Source organism: Squalius cephalus, assembly GCF_949319135.1.
Source record: "Squalius cephalus genome assembly, chromosome: 18".
In the NCBI taxonomy this organism is placed as follows: Eukaryota; Metazoa; Chordata; class Actinopteri; order Cypriniformes; family Leuciscidae; genus Squalius; species Squalius cephalus.
In genome coordinates, this window is record NC_137139.1 from 16,681,642 (window position 1) to 16,703,210 (window position 21,569).

Below are 21,569 nucleotides of genomic sequence, written 5' to 3' on the forward strand. Positions count from 1 at the left end.
TGCCTCACGAGTGGATGATAGCCCTGAAGACGCCTAGCAATGGTATACCTTTAGTGGTAGCATACCTTTAGTTAAGTTATACCTTAAGAGTCTTCGTAGCGCACTAAGAGACAAAGCCAGGTATGATGCGTAATGGAGATTCCAAAGCGCTCTTCTTTGGTCAGAACCATGGAGAGCGATCGCGAATAGTTCCGTCTTATGCACCGAAACTTTTTACAATGCAACAAAATATTCAAAGAGCATCAAGCTATTAAAATCTATATTATGTATACTACTCACAGATAATATAACAGTATATTAGTCAATAATTTTTATTAGGTTAAACAGTGATTGGATAATGTTTTTAATTTAAGGCCCACCCACAATTGGTCTGGCCCATCCAAAACTGGAATCCTGGCGCCATGCCTGCAGCAGGGATGGTGTTCTTGGGATGGTACTCATCATTCTTCTTCCTCCAAACACGTTTAGTGGAATTATGACCAAAAAGTTCTATTTTGGTCTCATCTGACCACATGACTTTCTCCCATGACTCCTCTGGATCATCCAAATGGTCATTGGCAAACTTAAGACGGGCCTTGACATGTGCTGGTTTAAGCAGGGGAACCTTCCGTGCCATGCATGATTTCAAACCATGACGTCTTAGTGTATTACCAACAGTAACCTTGGAAACGGTGGTCCCAGCTCTTTTCAGGTCATTGACCAGCTCCTCCCGTGTAGTTCTGGGCTGATTTCTCACCTTTCTTAGGATCATTGAGACCCCACGAGGTGAGATCTTGCATGGAGCCCCAGTCCGAGGGAGATTGACAGTCATGTTTAGCTTCTTCCATTTTCTAATGATTGCTCCAACAGGGGACCTTTTTTCACCAAGCTGCTTGGCAATTTCCCCGTAGCCCTTTCCAGCCTTGTGGAGGTGTACAATTTTGTCTCTAGTGTCTTTGGACAGCTCTTTGGTCTTGGCCATGTTAGTAGTTGGATTCTTACTGATTGTATGGGGTGGACAGGTGTCTTTATGCAGCTAACGACCTCAAACAGGTGCATCTAATTTAGGATAATAAATGGAGTGGAGGTGGACATTTTAAAGGCAGACTAACAGGTCTTTGAGGGTCAGAATTCTAGCTGATAGACAGGTGTTCAAATACTTATTTGCAGCTGTATCATACAAATAAATAGTTAAAAAATCATATATTGTGATTTCTGGATTTTTTTTTTTAGATTATGTCTCTCACAGTGGACATGCACCTACGATGACAATTTCAGAAGTGGGAGAACTTGCAAAATAGCAGGGTGTTCAAATACTTATTTTCCTCACAGTATATATATATATATATATATATATATTTATTTATGTTCTCCTCCTTATGTCATCCTAAACCTGTGTGACTCTTTTCAATACTTTGATATAAAACGATGACATTTTTTGCAGAACTGCTTGATAGATGAAGTGAACTAATTTAATAATTCATAATTTTTACAACAGAACTGAATCAACACTGAACTGACTTCAGCTGAACAACAGCCAAAATTCATAATTTCCCTGTTATCACTGTAAAGATGCTTTGAAACAATCTGTATTGTATAAAGCGCTGTACAAAGGTGACTTGACCTGACATTATTGTGCATAAAAAACAATGCACATTGTGACATAACCAACAGTGTTCACTTTTTCCCTTTAGTTTCTGTGCACAGTAGCAATAAATCATTAACTTCTATTGTATGGAGAGAGAAAAAAATACATTTTACAAAATATCTTCTTTCTTGTTCCACAGAAGAAAGCAAGTCATTCAAGTTTGGAACGACATGAGGGTGGCTATCCCTTTAAGACTTTTAGAGCCCATTCTATATTCGAGGAGTATTCGAAGACATCAGTTGTAATGTGATTCAAATGCCTTTGGATACTAGGAGGATTCTCAAATAAATAATATATTCCCTATGACATCTGTTCACAGTGAAACACTGAGTAATACGCAATCTCACTCTTAATGTGTCACTAACGTCTAAAAAACACCTTCATAAAATAAATTATCCTCCTCTACAGACTCTGGTATTCCAGGGAAGAGTTTAGAGGTATCATTGCTATTTCACACAGGAATAAAAGTCAATCAAAGACAGACCAATGAGCATGAAATATGAAAAGGAGACATTCCTGTTTTAAACAGTGGAATCACATAATAACTTTAAATGCACCACTAGCCCAGACTCTCTCCTCCTACTACACACACTCATTGACCACGCTCTACAGAAACCCTCCCATCTCTTAGACACGTCTAATCCTGCGTAATGAATTGGAATCCTTTTCTTTCTCAGTCAAGTAAAAAGGGATTAACTGTAATTAAATGTGTAATATTATAGAGTATAAATGTCTCACACTGAAAGAGGAATGTGTTTAATGGTGTGGAGTAAAAGAATTATACTAAACAGTTGCTCTTGTGAAAACAGAACTGAATCTAATATGTTGTCCAGAGGCCTTTAAAAAAAACAAATGGTGATTTTTATTGATCATATTGGTTCATTAAGAATGAAGTGTGTATTTTATGTGGTACTTTCCCAGAAACACTAGATGTGTCACTGTGAGTAAGGTATAATGTTGCTGGTTGTGTTAGGAAACCCTAACTGAAGTGGTCAAACTATAATATTTAATGCATACCTTCAGAAGTATCGTCCTCTCTCACTGGCATAATATTTTATGGTCAATCTCGGCTATGTAAACGGGATAAATTGGAGTCTGAAACCTCCCTGATGTCATTTTTTGTCTATGCGACGTAAATGGAATTAAATTAGTGCTACTAATGAAATATATTAACAAATATGTTATATATATACACATATATACACACACACACAACACACACAAAATAAGATTTATAGATCTTGAACATAACTCTGAACATGACTCCCATTCTTCATTTTGATGACTTTACTATTATTATTAAAATGTGTAAAATAGTAATAATAACAAATTCAATGGTTCATGGTAAACTCTACAAAGATTTTGAATGGTAGTGTATGAAGAAAAGAGCATTGCATTGACACTTTGGGAATGTATCAGTCAGATGATTAAGAGAGACAGAGAAAAAGAAAGAAAGGGGAAGACAGTAAAGTGTTCAGAAGCATCAGAGATCTAAGAGTGGTGACCTTGTAACTGAGCTCAGTTTGCAAACACTACAGGAACAATGGCAGGTTGACCAGAAAGACAGAGTAAAGGAAACGGGGAGTGTCTGTCTGTGTGTGTGTGTGTGTGTTCAGGAGGATCAGCATATAGTGCCGGCAATGAAATGTGACAGGCTCAACTGCTAGAGGCCATGCAGAAAATAGTTGCCATACGGCCGCAACAAGCACAGGGTGACAGAGCTACAGTTACACTTCTGACAGCTCTCAGTTTCTCTGTATGTATGTGTGATGAGAAGGAGAACAGGCAGAGAAGAGTGTGCATGTGTGCACAAAATACAGTTAAAATCAAGATAAATATGGGTGTTTCTTGGCCACTTCTGAACCTGTAGACCAGGGTTCACCAATCTCGGTCCTGGAGGGCCGCTGTCCTGCAGAGTTTTGCTCCAACCCCAATTAAACACACCTGAACCAGCTAATCAAGGTCTCATTAGGCATACTAGAAACTTTCAAACAGGTGTTGTTGGAGCTGGTTGGAGCTAAACTCTGCAGGACAGCGGCCCTCCAGGACCGAGATTGGTGAACCCTGCTGTAGACAATCACACTTTCATTAGTTTATTTCATTAACAATGTCCCTCTGTGAACATGTAAAATGTACTTACAGTATGACTTTATTATTTTGTTTTTCTGAAAGTACTGATCATTTCCACCACAGTGTCATTCCCATCACATCTCATGCGTTTTGTTTCATAGCATTCAGTGGCAGAAATAAAAAATTTCCCTTACCAAGGCTATTTTCTTAGCTAGAACTTTACTGATCCTAATTACACACAATTAATATGATCAATATTTGCATAATTTCTCAAAATTACAGTTTAATTGGAAAGCATGCAGAGAAATATTCTACTCACAAGCCCTGAGACAAAAGTGTTCATTTTTGAAGAAACATCCATGACCAGGCTAAGGGCAGGAGGAGGAAAGTGGAGAGAAAGAACGAAAGACTGAGGGCAGAGCAAGAGGATTAGAGGCGTCCAAATACGATTATCTAGATGGCAGTAGCGGCATAATTGCATTTATTGACAACTCTCTTCTTTATGTACACGTCTTTCCTGCATGCAGCATGGATGAAATTGCTAAATGTGTAGTCAGCTACTTCAGATGAACAAAGTGTAACAAGTGAAGCAGAAAACAAAAATCGAGTCCATCTTGTATCTTCTCCTCCAGGGAAAACAATCACTCTTTCTCTCCAGAAGCAGCTTTTAGGAAGCATTCAAAAAAATTCTAAGGTCACATAGAAATAATACACAAATTTTTTGTACTGATTGTGTGGGAAAATAAAATGAAATGTTAAATGTTTTAAATTATTTTGCACATCATTATTTACTTTATTCCAAACCCATGTAGAGGTTGTTTTTTCCAGATCATAAAAAAGGAGCAATTTCAAAGAATGTTCATGCTAACTTTTTCCATTTACAGACTAATTTCTGTTTTTCCATTCTACAGTTCACCAAGTACAAAAGTGCCAGTCTGGACTTCGGAATGGGAAGCAGATCTTAAGAATAGTTACAAAATAAATAAATAAATGAATAAATCAAAAAAGAAGAGTGATGTTTCACTCCTGTTTCCTGTTTCCCAGATTTGAGTGCAGTGTCCTTGTTTATATTTCCTTTAGTCAGGCCTTATTCTGCGAGAGAGTGATTACACACTGCTCAGGCTGTAATGTGTTTCGGTGCATTGGCTGATGTTTAATGCATGATGGAGATTACAGGCTGCTCCTCTGCTTTGGGTTGTTAGTTGAACATTATGTTAGGTTAATAACTGTAGTGCTGGGGCAATATGCTCTTCCTCTATCTCTCAAATAACATATTCTGCTTGTTATGTATTTGTGAATGTGTGCGTGCATCTGAGCATATAACATTAATAATTTAAAACAGGGTGTCCCAAACAGGGGTTGGCGAGGCAACTGTTCGTCGGTTGATGAAAAGTTCATAATTAAATCATTTAAAAAAAAAATGTAGAATTAAACAAATAAATAATTGTAAAATGAAAAAAAAAAAAAATCTCAGTTTTAGTATAAGGGTGGAGTGTGTGTATGGAACTGCAAAGAGTGTATATTTGTTCAATCATTAAGATTCAGAAAGTGCAGTAGCCATTTTGATTGGATAAGCCATGTCGAAGCCATAATACCACTATGTAGTCTTGTACAGCACAAATAAGGTCAACATCACAAACTAGTAGTTCATAATTAAGTGATCGGGACTGGAGCCTTCTGTTTAATTCATGCACAGTCACACATTTACAAGGTAACATAAGGTTTATTTGCTTTATTGGAAATGGCGTAAGCAGCATTTCTGCACTAACTGTGAGTTTGGCTAATCGGAAACATACATTAAAGCATATTAGAGCAAAGTAAATGAACTGTTTAATCTACATCTGCTACAACATAACGAGCTGAGCACACAATCATTTTTTCTAATTTGCTAAATGTTCATAAAATGGACTTGATCCTGCCTTTGTATATACAGTATTACATGGGTATGGCCATTAACTCTACTCATTAATGAATCCTGAACATTTTTTATTGGTTTTCACAAAATGACTGTTTTCAACATTGATAGTAAGAAATTACGGTCCCACTTTACAGTATGTTAGGTGTCTTTACTATGTACTAACATTTAAATTAATCAGTTGATATAATGCACTTATTGTGAATGTATGATTTTACAGTTTATATCATGACAACTCTCTAAAGATTTTTAGCATGGTAATGGATATGACAGTGTTCATGTATTTGGTGTTGGCGGAATAGATCTGCTACGCTGCTGCTGATAATTATTGCTGTTGTAGATTATTGCTGCTGCAAAACAAGTACAGGAACAAGAACTTGCTACTGCCAATACATATATAGCAATACACTGCTATGAGTATGCAAGACATGCTGCTGCTACACAAATAACATACATCAATTACCCATAGCAGATCTATACAGGTGGAGCTGGGGAAGGTGGGGTTTTTTAGAGGAACTCTGAAAGCATGCAGCAAATTGCTATAGTGAATGTTAACCAGCCATTTAAATGTTGAGCAGCAAGCATTGGCGTTAAGGACCCATCAGCCTGCGCCATTCCAGAGTTTCATGACAGAATACCATAAAAAAATACCTGCATGTAATTAAATAATTTCTGTAATGACATCTATAATTACACTGTTGAGCGTTCCCTTACCCATTAACCCACCCATATCACTAAACCTGTCCCTAACCTTTCCTGTATCCTGTTTCCTGTATCACCTCAATAGAAGTAAAAGTGTTTTGCAATACAATATGAAGATAATAAGTACTTATTGTTTTATGCAAGTTCATAATGTTAGGTGTCCTTAATTACTACAGTAAGTGTGACCAAAATGTTTCTAGAGCAGCAAGTAGTGATGCTGAAAATTCAGCTGTATCATCACAGGAAGAAATTACATTTTAAAATATTCAAATAGAAAACAGTTCAATTTTAATAATATTTCACAATATTACCATTTCGAATAAATACAGCCTTGGAGAGCATAAGAGACTTCTTCCATTGTTTTGAATGTGTGTGAATGTTCCTTCTGCATGGTTTGTGCAAACGGCCTCTGAGGTTTCGAAACATATTTTGTATTATGAAATGTAGAAAATAACCCTATTTATTTAACATAGTACTCGACATATTCACAATAGAACTCACAAACGGAAAATCTTTGAATCAGAAGTGTAAAACTGTGAAAAGAACAAGCTGGTTAAAGAAGATAAATCATAAAGAAGTAGAGAGAATTTCTGTAAGATCCTGCGAAAAAACACATCACCGGGGAAATCTAACCATTCTTTGTTCTGTAGCTCCAGGAAAGAGCCAAAGGCCGAAACACACACACACACACACTCTCCAGCGAGTCCCACTTGAGTCCTTCCTCTATATGTAACACTGTACACGGTCTCTGACATGCACAGACTACAGTATAAACTCTCCTGATACAGACATCATTGGACATTATAAGCTTGTTCTCATACTTCCATCTTTCTTTAGCTGTCTGTACCCTCAGCCCAATCTCTGAGACACCGTGTGCTTATATTCTCAGACCTACAGGGACTGTGATCTCCGGGAAGTGTCACAGAGAGCATCATTCTAGCTGTGCTCTTCCAGGCCTCCACAGCAGAGCTGGATCATTAATCATATTGGTATATCCATACACCAGAGATTAAAGAACAGAAATAAAATGGAAATGTATATATAAAAAAATAATGAAATATACATTACATTTGCTCAATATCAGCCACTCCTGCAGCCCCTTTTTTCCGTTTCTCTCCCTCTCTTTTGTGCTATTTTTTCCTCTACTCTGTCTGTAGTTTCTATCTTGTGCTGCATCTCACTAATTTCAGGACCTTGAATAAAATGTTGGTGATAAATCAAAGCTGCCACGGCAAAAACACACACAGATTCATCATAGGATTAGCGCTCCACTTTTATTCATTTTTCTTTCATCACCCTCCCTCCTCCTCGCTCAATCTCTCTGCTCCTACAGTACAGAAAACACACAGACGAGACACACACATGCTGTACAGTACACACAGACAGAATGTATACTGATCGCTGCTGTTCAACTGTAAAAGTGCGATGAAATCACTGGAGGTCACACAGTCACTGTACTATTAGTTTCCAGCAGAGGATGTGAGCGGATTGGAGCAACAGTGATTTCCCTTTCATGTTCCCTTTCATGTCCCTTACAAGTGTTGGAATCACTCCACTCCAAAGCCACTTTTACATTTGAACCAGCTAATCACTCTTTGACAGCGATGACAGAAATATAGAGAGCTACTGCAAAAACTGATTTTTTTTTTTTTTTTAAATGTTTTTATTTAAATCATAAATTCGATAAATCAAAGGAATATAATTATACATATATATACACGGATACTTACTATATTACTATTGCAATAATACCAGTATATACTTAGTATAATTGTCAGGCTTCCGGGTGGATGAAGTAGGAGGCAAACTCGAAGATGAAGTATTCCAAGGTTTTAATTCTCAAATATAACAGATACACAAAAACAGGGAGCGTGTGCTCAGAACAGGAACCTAACATTAAACATTGACCAACACAGAAGACTGAAAGACAGGAACTTAAATACACACACAGATGAACACAAGACAGGTGATGCAGATAATGATGATGAACAGGTGGGTAATGAAGGGAGTGAGTTCAGGTGTGGAAACAAGGAGGATTCTGGGAACTGTAGTGCAGACAGGACGATGACAGACAGTGAATGTGACATTACTCCCCCCTCCCGGTAGGCGCGTCCTCGCGCCGTAGAAAGACCAAAGGGGTGGGAGGGTGGGCGCCCTGGAGGCTGACGGGGAAGACAAGGCAAGGGAGACAAGGCAGGAAGCCTCCAGGGCGGAGCAGACTGTGGGTGTGGTCACGGTGGAGCAGGCTGTGGGCGTGGCCAGGACGGAGACGACCCCTCGGGCGGCCACGGCGGTGAGGACCCTTCGGGTGGCCACGGCGGTGCGGACCCTTCGGGTGGCCAGGGCGGTGATGTCCCCTCAGGCGACCACGGCAGTGAGGACCCTTCGGGTGGCCATGGCGGTCCGGACCCTTCGGGTGGCCAAGGCGGTGCGGACCCTTCGGGTGGCCATGGCGGAGAAGACCCTTCAGGTGGCCACGGCGGTGAAGACCCTTCAGGTGGCCATGGCGGAGAAGACCCTTCAGGTGGCCATGGTGGTGAGGACCCCTCAGGTGGCCATGACGGAGCCCTTTGGCCCCCCCCAAAAAAAATACTTGGGGAAAGTCCCGGGTCTCAGAGAGGGATGGTTAAAAACAGTCTCTGACCGGGCTGACGGGGACCGTGAAGAGGGTTCGGTGCTGGGCAGCGATGAGGGCTCGGTGCTGGGCAGATCCAGCGATGAGGGCTCTGTGCTGGGCAGATCCAGTGATGAGGGCTCTGTGCTGGGCAGATCCAGCGATGAGGGCTCTGTGCTGGGCAGATCCAGCGGTGAGGGCTCTGTGCTGGGCAGATCCAACGATGAGGGCTTTGTGCTGGGCAGATCCAGCAATGAGGGCTTTGTGCTGGGCAGATCCAGCGATGAGGGCTCTGTGCTGGGCAGATCCAGCGGTGAGGGCTCTGTGCTGGGCAGATCCAACGATGAGGGCTTTGTGCTGGGCAGATCCAGCGATGAGGGCTCTGTGCTGGGCAGATCCAGCGGTGAGGGCTCTGTGCTGGGCAGATCCAACGATGAGGGCTTTGTGCTGGGCAGATCCAGCAATGAGGGCTTTGTGCTGGGCAGATCCAATGATGAGGGCTTTGTGCTGGGCAGATCCAGCAATGAGGGCTTTGTGCTGGGCAGATCCAGCGATGAGGGCTTTGTGCTGGGCAGATCCAGCGACGAAGAGGGCTCTGAGCTGGGCAGGACCAGCGGCGAAGAAGGCTCTGAGCTGGACAGGACCAGAGGCGAAGAAGGCTCTGAGCTGGGCAGGACCAGCGGCGAAGAAGGCTCTGAGCTGGGCAGGACCAGCGGCGAAGAAGGCTCTGAGCTGGGCAGGACCAGCGGCGAAGAAGGCTCTGAGCTGGGCAGGACCAGCGGCAAAGAAGGCTCTGAGCTGGGCAGGACCAGCGGCGAAGAAGGCTCTGAGCTGGGCAGGACCAGCGGCAAAGAGGGCTCTGAGCTGGGCGGAACCAGCGGCGAAGAGGGCTCTGAGCTGGGCGAAACCAGTGGCGAAGAGGGCTCTGAGCTGGGCAGGACCAGCGGCGAAGAGGGCTCTGAGCTGGGCAGGACCAGCGGCGAAGAGGGCTCTGAGCTGGGCGGAACCAGCGGCGAAGAGGGCTCTGAGCTGGGCAGGACCAGCGGCGAAGAGGGCTCTGAGCTGGGCGAAACCAGCGGCGAAGAGGGCTCTGTGCTGGACGGGACCAGCGGCGAAGAGGGCTCTGTGCTGGACGGGACCAGCGGTGAAGAGGGCTCTGTGCTGGACGGGACCAGCGGTGAAGAAGGCTCTGGGCTGGACGGGACCAGCGGTGAAGAGGGCTCTGGGCTGGACGGGACCAGCGGTGAAGAGGGCTCTGTGCTGGACGGGACCAGCGGTGAAGAGGGCTCTGTGCTGGACGGGACCAGCGGTGAAGAAGGCTCTGTGCTGGACGGGACCAGCGGTGAAGAAGGGCTCTGGGCTGGACGGGACCAGCGGTGAAGGCTCTGGGCTGGACGGGACCAGCGGCGAAGGCTCTGGGCTGGACGGGACCAGCGGTGAAGAGGGCTCTGAACTGGGCGGAACCAGCGGCGAAGGGAGCTTCAAGGTCGGCGGAATAAAAGAAAACAAAAGCTCTGCGGGCATGACGCTGTCTGTCACAGGCGCAGCGGGCATAAGGCTCACAGTCTCAGGGGCGGCGGGCATGACGCATACTGCCTTGGCTTCGGCAGATCTGGCGTGAAGTGCAGGCTCGGCTGGACTGGCGTGAAGTGCAGGCTCGGCTGGACTGGCGTGAAGTGCAGGCTCGGCTGGACTGGCGTGAAGTGCAGGCTCGGCTGGACTGGCGTGAAGTGCAGACGGTGACATGGCGTGCCATGGAAGGAAGCTCTCCAGACAACAGGAGAGTGCCTCTCTCCAGTCCTGACCTGAGAGATCTGGAAGCTCCCTCGGGTCGACTTCCTTGGCCCCAAGTCGGTAACACGCCTTGATTATATCGTCATCCAGCGAGCATGAGGCAGCAAGAGGGACAAACCCCCAGGTGAATTGGAACAGATCGCGGCTATCCCGAGCCAAAGCCGCGATCTGTCCAGCGAGCTCCCAGCTCATTCTTTTGGTCGGTCAATCTGTCAGGCTTCCGGGTGGATGAAGTAGGAGGCAAACTCGAAGATGAAGTATTCCAAGGTTTTAATTCTCAAATATAACAGATACACAAAAACAGGGAGCGTGTGCTCAGAACAGGAACCTAACATTAAACATTGACCGACACAGAAGACTGAAAGACAGGAACTTAAATACACACACAGATGAACACAAGACAGGTGATGCAGATAATGATGATGAACAGGTGGGTAATGAAGGGAGTGAGTTCAGGTGTGGAAACAAGGAGGATTCTGGGAACTGTAGTGCAGACAGGACGATGACAGACAGTGAATGTGACAATAATACTGTACTTAACTTTGCAGAAAGGTAGGAACAGGATTGAGCACCCTTACATTAATGTGATATGTTTGGAAGAAATCTTGAAATAGCCTCAATCATTCTTCAAAAAAAAAAAAAAAAAAAAAAAAAAACCCTGACAATAAGACAGTTATTATTATTATTAATCAATTGAAGGCAGCAAGTATGAATGTCCACTTACTATAGGGTTATTTACTTTAGGGTTAGCTGCATGTAATTATGCATAATTTATAATTATTACTACAGTATAACTACATGTAACGTGTAACAAGGACACTGTAGAATAAAGTGTTACCCAAGTTCATTTTAATTCAGATGACCAAAAGTGATTATGTCTAAGTCTTTACATTGTGAGAATTTTCACCAGTTTGACAAGTCACAATCAAGCCAATTTGTGCAGCTGTTATAAATATGGTAGACAGCCATTATCAAATTGACAGTGTGATCAGTTAATCATTTTTTAATCACTGAGCTATTAAAAAAAATTATTGATATAATAAAGGCGGCTTAACTGCAAGACTGATGTTCAACTCCCTCATCTATCACATTCAACCACCCAGATCATTGTAGCATACCCACCACTACCCAACCACACAGCACTATGCTAAAAACACTTAGCAATTGCCCTTTGCTACCTCATAGCAACACCATAAAACTCTGATGGTGAGTTTACATAAACGAGCACAGTGACGCTTTCTTTATAAAACGTTCAGGTCTAGTCTAATCTACTCTTTCAGACAGAAAGAGTCCACAAGAAATGTAAGGGAGACAATAAATGTGAGGAAGACAACACCTCCTTGTCAAAGCCAGCAGTAAGAGAGAATTGCTGCGTGCGTTGAGTTACCAGAGGAAACAGAAGTCTGCTGAAACCTTCGGGAAAGGAGAAGCCCTGGCTGTCACACTGAATTATGGTCTGTTCAAAACAAATACACCCAAAATCCCCAAACACGCACACAAACTCTCACGCATGTGCACCCAAAAAGAAATATACCAAAAAAATTGGCTGGTACATCTGGTACATCTCCTTTCACAGTGAATGTCAGAAATTTAACTGATTTAAAGAATGTCACATTTAAAAAGTCAGAAAATTGGCCATGGGAGTGGGAAAATGATAATATCAAGGAAAGTGAGAACAATAACGAATCAGTCTGGCATGACTGATGCAAAACAAAACTATATTGTTCCCACTATATGCCCAACAAAGCTGGCTATGTCCTGTCGGTGTATAAAGAAGATTTTACTTATTAATATCACGTGTCAAATGATTGTGAGGTGTTTTATTCATTATTTATTCATTATTCATAAACATTTGACTATTGTATTAACAGAAAGTTAAAGACGATCAAACAAATCCCTTTGCATGTTAAAGGGGATCATACTATGCAAAATTCACTTTTATAAGGTGTTTGAACACCGATGTGTGAGAACAACCAGCCTATAATGGTAAAAATCCACTCACTCATTTTTTTTTATATTTCCCATAAATCAAAAGCAGTCCCTTCAAACGAGCTGATTCAGATTCCCCCCTACAATGACGTCATCGTAGGGAGAAGCCCCGCCCACAGCCAGTTACGATCTGGCCCAATTAGCATAGACACAGCCCTGAGTCCGCCATTTCTTTATCCTCGCTGTAGCAGCTGGATGTCTCCATAAACTTCCACCATCTGAGTCACTGAGGACATTGTGGTTCAATTTTATTTTCGAAGGAAATGTACTGAAGAAAATTGTTGAAGTCTTATACGCTTGCGCCAATCATTTTGTGCCGGACAGCTTCATAAACGAGGAGCTTTTCAACGCTGGATTTTCAAAAAGGCTGATTCTGAAAGATGGGTCAATATGAACGCTTTGTGCGCAAACTTCAGATCCAGACAAAGTATCACAAGTCATATGTTGTGAGTCCTTCCAAATTGCCTTTCTGAAAGAGCTTGTTGGCACTTTGTACAGCTAATGTTGCTAAAGCTATTGTCTCCGCCTGTTTTCACTGATGCTGCCCTCACGTGCTATCAAAAGGATCATAAATACGAGTTTCCTAGTTAAAAATAGCACATGAACGCCCATTGAAGTCGCCTACTTTAATGCAACGAGCTCATAATCACGGCTTCAGGAGTGGAAATTATTAAATTTCTAATAGAACATTAAGGCACCAGGAGCTATGTCATTATTTTTATCCCGCCATGCTCACCGTCTGTGTAATTCATAAACACGCATTTATTATGCACAGTACAGTCAGATGACTGAATATATAAAGATGAACACTGCTACTGACAGTTTCTGACATTTTCAGTGCGTGAGATTGTCCTGTTTTGTTGTTTGCCAGTATGCCAGAGCATGAGCTCTTGAAGCTCCGCCCACTTCTTGAAAGGGGGCCGGGAGCACCAGCTCATTTGCTTTTAAAGGGACACATACACAAAAACGGCGTGTTTTTGCTCACCCACAAAAAAAAAAAAAGCAATTTTAACATGTTATAAAAAGTATTTTGAGCTAAAACTTCACATACACACTTGTGGGGACATCAGAGACTTATTTCACATCTTGTAAAAAGAGGCATAATAGGTGCCCTTTAAAATATGCATAAAATATGTAAACTCGTGGCGTGGGCAAACAACACGATGAGGCATGTTTATTTGTGGCCAGGATATGTGTTAACATTCAGTTACATCATTTTTCATGTTCTGAGTAATAAAAATGCAACCAACTATATAATTGTGCAAATTAAGTAAGCTTATTAACAAACGTTGTTGTTGATGTCAAAGGCCAAGCATGTAATCAAATCTATCACATGATGGAAGCAGCTAGGCAAGCAGTAAGGCAAATGCTAACATGGACAATTCTTTTAGAACAAACTTGAACAAAACACACAATGTAAAGTACATACAATCCAGACTACATTAAATACCAGTATGATCTAATAAGAAAACAGAACTATTTTACAAGTTTGCAATTCCATGTGAATTCCTACGATATGATTTGTGCAAAAACATGCGAATTTCAGAAGAAAATAAACTTAAAACTAAAACAACTTTCAGTGTGGCATAAGCAGATCATACAAAACATACAAATGAGATTGCACAAATTCCTGAAAAATTGCTACCAATTCATCAATGTAAATGTTGTATACAGGTTCCCTGGCACACAAAAAATAAACAGTTATACTGACAACAAAAAACAGATATAATGACAACAAAAAGTTGTGTTCTGAAAGCACAAAAGCACTGAAAATCAAGAAACAAAGTTGTCAGTTTTCATATTCAGCATGTCATGTTAATAATTTCACATATTGTTGAGCTTATGCAGTATACAATTCACGTTTTTCTTTTTTGTTTTACATTTTGTTTTACTTTTGTACAGTTTTGGTTGTGTTGGGTTGCCATTATATGTCCTACTGTATGAGATATCTTGATTTAACTAAGAGCTACTGATGTAGAGTGGATATGGACTCAGAGTAGTTAAAGGGAGGCCTGCCCATACACAAAAGAAATATATTTGAAATATATTTTCAGAGTATATTTTGGAATATATGCAAATATTTGAAATTGGCCCAATAAATATATATTTCACACATAACATCATATATTTTTGTTATATTTCAGAATATATTTCAATGTATTTGGAATATATGCCACAAATATTTTTGACACTTTTGGGGACCCATTCAGAAAAAAATACATTGAAATATATTCTGAAATATAACAAAAATATATGATGTTAAGTGTGAAATATATTTATTGGGCCAATTTCAAATATTTGCATATATTCCAAAATATACTCTGAAAATATATTTCAAATATATTTCTTTTGTGTATGGGTGGTAGTTTATGATTTGGTGGGATGAATCGAGGTGAACTGGACGTACAAGGGGGTTTGGGTGATACATGCATGTGCTGCCCCAGAGAAACCAGAGAGCCCCAGTGATTGAGCCTGAGAGATGCAGTCCGCTGCATTACAGCAGCTGTTTCCCCAACACACACACTGCTGTTACTGTCATTTACTGCACTTTGATTTATACACTCACAAACTGTCACATCTGAGACATACACGACAAAATATCAGATGATACATATTTTCCACCACAAACATTTTACAGTACCTCACGATTCCTGTTGTGTACTTTGAATGGACATTCATAGAAAAATCTATTTTTTTGCTCAGTTACAGAAGGCAGGACTATATTTAGCTGTCTTTATTGATTCAGGTCTGACACATTACACTGTGCTATTCTCCATATCTCAAATACACTGCAAGAGTCCACACACTACTTACAAAAAAAAAAGAGAAAGAGAAAAATGGTAACAAAACAGCAGCGCGTTATCGATTCGATTTGCAATCGGAAAGAGATTGCGGTAAGAGGGATGTATTTTTTCCTTTCGGTCTCTCCTTCACTGTTTCATAGGTTATCGCCTCCCTCCATGTGTCAGGGTGACATTTTTGCCCACTGAAAAGCTTCGAGCTGTGCTAGTGTAGCTGAGATTTATGGAGCTGATCAGAAAGCAGATTGTGACAGGAATTTGTGAATCTATGGCTGTTTGGGCCGTCCATCACACTACGGCAATTTACTGCTTGATCAACAAAGGAATGGTAAATATTATCACAGGAGCAAACATAGCATACGTTCTCGAAACTGACATTTTAACAGCCGATCAGTGCGGTCCTCCACACAGCTGATATTAAGCTATATTTGGGCTTTCACACTTGGGTCCTGGGTTATCTTGCTTCATGTTTCACACTGGTCATACTTTATCCTGAGCTAGTGATTTATCTTGGGCAGTCACGTTTCAAGATTTCACACTGCACATTTGAAAACCAATCCTACTGTAACCGTTTCCGTTTGTCATTTTCTCAGAACGATTTTTGCTTTTTAGTAACATACATTACTGTTCCAAAGTTTTTGGTCAGTAAATTTTGATGGTTTTATCCAAATAATCCAAAGATATCCAAAGTAAAAAGTTAAGTTTAAGTAAGAAATATTGAACCAAAGATTGTTTACGGAAATCGCTAGTTCATTCCTAAGAGAAGATGTATTATATAAAGCTTGTTTGAGTTAGTAACAACAAAAACATTCTTCATTGCGTTTCTTGCTGTCAAATGTAGCACAGCAACAGCCAATGTGAGAGCTCAAGCAACACGCATTAAAATGGTGCCACCTAAGTTTGCTCTGACTGAGTCACTTGAAACATACAAAAAATATATAATAATATATGGTCTCTAAGAAAATTACACAAACACTTTGTTGAAATGTTGCTTTATCAAGGGATATTTCTGGATATTTCACTCAAAAATGAAAATTCTTTAATTTGTTCCTCACTCAACCTGTATGACTTGGTTTCTTCTAATGAACACAAAATAAGATATTGTCTCCTGTGTTTTTTTGTCTACAATAAAAGCAAAATCAACACTGAACCCCAATGACTCTCAGTGTATGGACAAAAAACACAGACGATATCTTCTTTTGTGTTCAGCAGAATAAATATATACAAAAATGTTTGGAACAAAATAAGGGCAAAATGACTTTAGGAATAACCCTACAGATAAAATTATGTTCAATCAATCTGCTTTTCCTGAGATACTCTAATTCTCTTACAGTCAGTCACAAACACCAACACACACACACTGATCCAGCATCAGCCCATATCACAGCAGTCTTGTGCGGTGTTGTTCTCAGTGTTCTGGATCATGCCCAGTTTGGAAAGGCACCTGCCCAAACCTCACTAAAGGGTGGTGAGACTCACAGAGCAGCCGGAGGCCATTTAACCTCTACTGTACTCAGACACTCCTACTTGACACACCAGCTGTTTCCTCAGGATCACATGCTCTGACAGGAGTCTAGTGAATTCTTTAATTAAAGTTTTACCAGAAGAAAAAGACCCACCCCTTTCCTGCTGCACAAATTACAGCATATTCTCTTACTGGACCCGTTTCTGTCGTGTGAAATCAGTCATCATAGAGCCCACTAAAATCAAATGACCTTTGTTTCCTATTGAAACAGGACGTTGGGCTGGGATTTTGGCTTATGTTATTTATTTATTTAATTTTTAAAGACAATAGGTTTTTAGTAACAGCCATGAGTCATGCTTTACATGCTAGTCATTGACATTTTGGGGGAGGAGCATCCTCATTCAATAGAGCTTTTGATTGGGCAAAAATCTGTGTAGTGTAGCATGAGTTATATTTTTCTAGTGAAAATGTCAATCCTTCTTTGTAAAATAAACATTCAATTGATAAAAAAAGAAAAAGGAAAAGCACATACATACTGACTGAACAGAATATCTTATGCTACAAATATCTGCTTTGAAGCATTTGCTAAATTTGGGTATACGCAGATCTTTTTCTTTGCTTGGTTTTGGATCCGGAGATGCTATACTCTTTCAGAAGATGCTTAATAGCGCCCCCTATCACGGAAAAACTTGTCAATGAAGATGAAGCGTCGAGTCTCAAACTGTTTTAAACATTGATAAGAACTGTTTCTTGAGCACCAAAATTATTCAAAATGAATAGCATTTCAAACTATTGCTGTTTATCCTGTATATTTGATCAAATAAATGCAATCTTGGTGAACTCTTTTCAAAACATAAAAAAAAAAAACGTACTGACCCCAAACTTTTGATCAGTTATGTATATATAAAAGATTAAATGCTGTACGAAACAGCATTTGTGGTGGATTAAAATCAACTTAGGAAGTGAAGCAACACACTGTACATTTGTAAACCTTGGGCTAATGATCTTATTTGCATATTTATGTCAATAACATCGATTAGACAAATGCAGCTTGTGACGTGCATATGACCCATTTCAATAACTGCTTGTCCATCTGTGAAAATGATGCAACGCAAATCCACTCCAGCTGTTTTAAGTCACCTGAACCTTGTCATTGTTCAACTTCATTTAATTATTTAATTTCGGAAAAGCTCGCACAGAATGGAAACTGACACACAGAGTTTAGTTCAGATCTTTTTGGCACCGACCAGTAATGAAAGTGACAACTTGTGTGTGAAATCTCTGCCGCAGAAACACACAAACCCTCTCTCTCAGATTAGCCCCAGAGGTGTGTGTGTGTGTGTGTGTGTGTGTGTTTGAGAAAGAGTGAATGTGTGTATCCCCACTGTAATGCAGAGAGAGCATTCATCTCTTAGACCATTACAGTGCCACTAAAGTGACATTCCCCTGGGAAAGTTAACTGCACCCTGTGCAGAAACACGCAACCCTACTACACACACACTCAAGCATGTTGAAAAACACTTTGTGTATGCTTCAGTCTCTGTAGTTTGTTTCTCTCGCTCCGAGAGGCAGCAGCTCGAAAGCTTTTAGCATATCTCACCTTCACAGTCTCCTTCAGAGTCACCTGTTTAGAAGACATGCGTACACACGTGCAATCACGCATACACAAGAGTCAACTGGAGCTTGTATTCACATGCAACAAGATAAAGTACAAGCATGTCACAGTGTCATAGAGAGAAAATAAGGGACATTCCATTCCTTTACACCACATGTATAGCTCGAGATGCAAGTAAACCATTGGTGGTCATAGTCAGTGTATTCCTGAAGTACACACTGTATGTGCTTGACTGGATCAAGTGCTAAAATGCATTTGAGACACAATCACCATTTTGACTCGCTGAATAAATGTGTTCTACTTTATTTGTTAAAAACATTACTGACCAACTGTAGCTTGACATTTACTCTGCTTTTCCTCTTTTCTAATGTAAGTCTATGGAGGATCTGTGTGTTTGAATAGTTTAATAGTTTAGTTTAATTTTGTAGAAATTATCCAAAAATATGGTAAAATGTTAATGAGAACAAAAAAAGTAAAAATACCTTATGGCTACATTTTACTGAAAATTAATGTAATTATTCAAAAATATTCAGTTAATTAATATCAAAAGTCCTATAAAGCTTGTCTGAGGTAGTAACCATAAAGTGGGAAGCAGGGCTTAATAAAAGGTCAATTGTGGTTAAACATAAATATTTCAAGATGACATAATTCACTGATCAACTTTACTTGGTATTTCAATTAACAACAAATCCAGTAGAATATGTACACCAAAGCCAAAGGAATGCTCAGGAAACTGTCTGAAAGTGGACTAATATTTCTTTATATTTCTATCTTTATATTTCATAATTTACAAAAAAAAAAAAAAAAAGTTAACTGTACATTTTTTTTTTTTAAAAGATAGCGGCTGTGAAACCCGAGTGTTGAACACTGAGCATATATTTTCTGTCACTTTCCTCTTTCAGCCAAAAACTGAAAATGCCATTGCAATTTCTAATTTGCCTAATTTCTTTTCTCTTTCGTTAACCTTATGCCACAGACAAGATCTCTCAAATAGTAGCATTTGAATGTTAACTGCACTGCTTTTCAATAATCTCTTTTCCACAGAGCAAAAGGAACAAATACTGAGAACCGTGAGCAAAACTTTTATGAACTTTATTATTATGGAAATTCACAGTATGAAAAATGCCATGCACAGAAAATATACAAATTTCTGAGCTGCTGATTTGGTTACTCATTTAGCCCAGCCTTTTATTCAATCTGACTAACAGGACACTAATTACATAGACAGTCACCCCAGAGCAAACTAGGATTGAAAGCCTCGCTCAAGGGCACAACCGCGACAACAATCCTTTGGTAACTCTCCAATTCATGAGTCACTCCCACTTTGGATCGAACTTATGATATTTGCATTTCTAGCCCAGAGCTTTAACCACTAGTCTATCACTATCTAAGACACTGAGCTTAAGTGCTCACAGAAGAATAGAATCAAGGAAATAAACTTGTGTACACCTTTAATGGCACTTGGTGTTGTAATTTAAGACTGGTGACTACAGCGGCCGGGAACAGAAGAGGCATGCTGTGTAATAACGAGTAAGAATAGATACTGGCATTGATACCCCTCCATCTCTCTTTCTCTGTCACTCTTTCTCTCAGTTAGTGCGTGTACAGTATTCTTAGATGTTACTCTAGGTCTGAGTCATGCTACAGACAGAACGAACGACGATAAATACATATAGAAAATAACATGTAAAAAAATTCTAATAAATTGTAGAATGAAAACAGAAAAAGCCAGCTGATAAAAGATATAAAATTAGCTGCCTTCTCTTAATAGACAGAAAACTATTGAATGTAAGATAGAAAGAACGAACGAGCAAATGTAGATACGATTGAACAAACAATCGACAGATTCAAACAATCAACAGAGAGAGTCAGGCTGATAGGAACGCTGTGAGAAATAAAACCATAGATAAAATGACAGTGATACATGAAGCATTAGAGCAACAGACGACAGACAGATAGACAGACTAAGAACAATTGAAAGAAAGAAAGAAAGAAAGAAAGAAAGAAAGAAAGAAAGAAAGAAAGAAAGAAAGAAAGAAAGAAAGAAAAATAAATAGAATGACAGAACAACCAATAGAACATTGTCCATTGGGAACACTAAGGCAGCAGGTTATCACTAACTCTTTCAAAACACACTCAAATACCTTCACACACACTAAGACATGCATATAGTAGCTCACACACTGTGTTTCCCCAGAGCACTTGTGTGGAGATTGCCTTTTTAAGGTGGAAATCAATAATTTTATTTTCTTTACCTGCTCCTGCTGCCCCCCTCAGTTATGAGAGAATCCCTCCCTTTTACGGTCTCCATTCATCTTTCACCATTTCTCTCTTAGTCATCTCTTCTCATAACACTGTAGAAACAATTAAATTCAAGTTCAAATGATGTATAATGTTTTTTTTTAACATTACAAATTGTTCCAAAGTATTGTGCCTTATAATGGTTAACTCCCTAAAAGCCCAGTGCACACTGTATGATTTCACACATTCATTCACACAGCAGCAGAATATGGTTGTTAGGCCTTAATACGGTTACGGTAACACACAATTAAGTTATTTACGGGAGTGACAACTATTCTATAACCAAACTCACACCCGTAAATATTCAGGCCTCACAAGTCACAACCACATTCTCGGAAAATCCTGCACAGTGTGAACAGAACTGGACTGGACAACTAGTTGTCCGTCACATACAGTGCGAGAGAGCCGCTCTGAACTGCACAAAAGTGACTGTGCGTTGAGGGTTTTCATGTGTGGTTTTGGTTTTGGTAACTTACAGCGATGGAAATATGAGCTGTGTGTCATCTGAACGTTTTTAGATCCAGTCACTTTTGTCCAACAGTTTTGTGTTATATGCGCGACTCAAAAGCTCCGCTCTCCACCCGGATAAAAAAAAAAAAAAACTGCTTTTGGTTAATGAACTCGCGGGATGGATTTTCAGTTGTATGGACGTCACCATCTTTGATATTACTTTAGG

The 21,569-nt window shown here is 40.2% G+C and overlaps 1 long non-coding RNA gene across 1 annotated transcript in view; it reads right to left on the minus strand.

Annotated features, from left to right (window-relative positions):
* LOC307145227 overlaps positions 1–20,947 on the minus strand; it is a 36,974-nt gene extending 16,027 nt beyond the window's left edge. Inside the window, exon 1 of the long non-coding RNA XR_013818920.1 lies at positions 20,848–20,947. This is a non-coding gene — a long non-coding RNA (uncharacterized lncRNA). The remainder of the gene's footprint in view (positions 1–20,847) is intronic.
* Between the last annotated feature and the right edge of the window lie 622 nt (positions 20,948–21,569).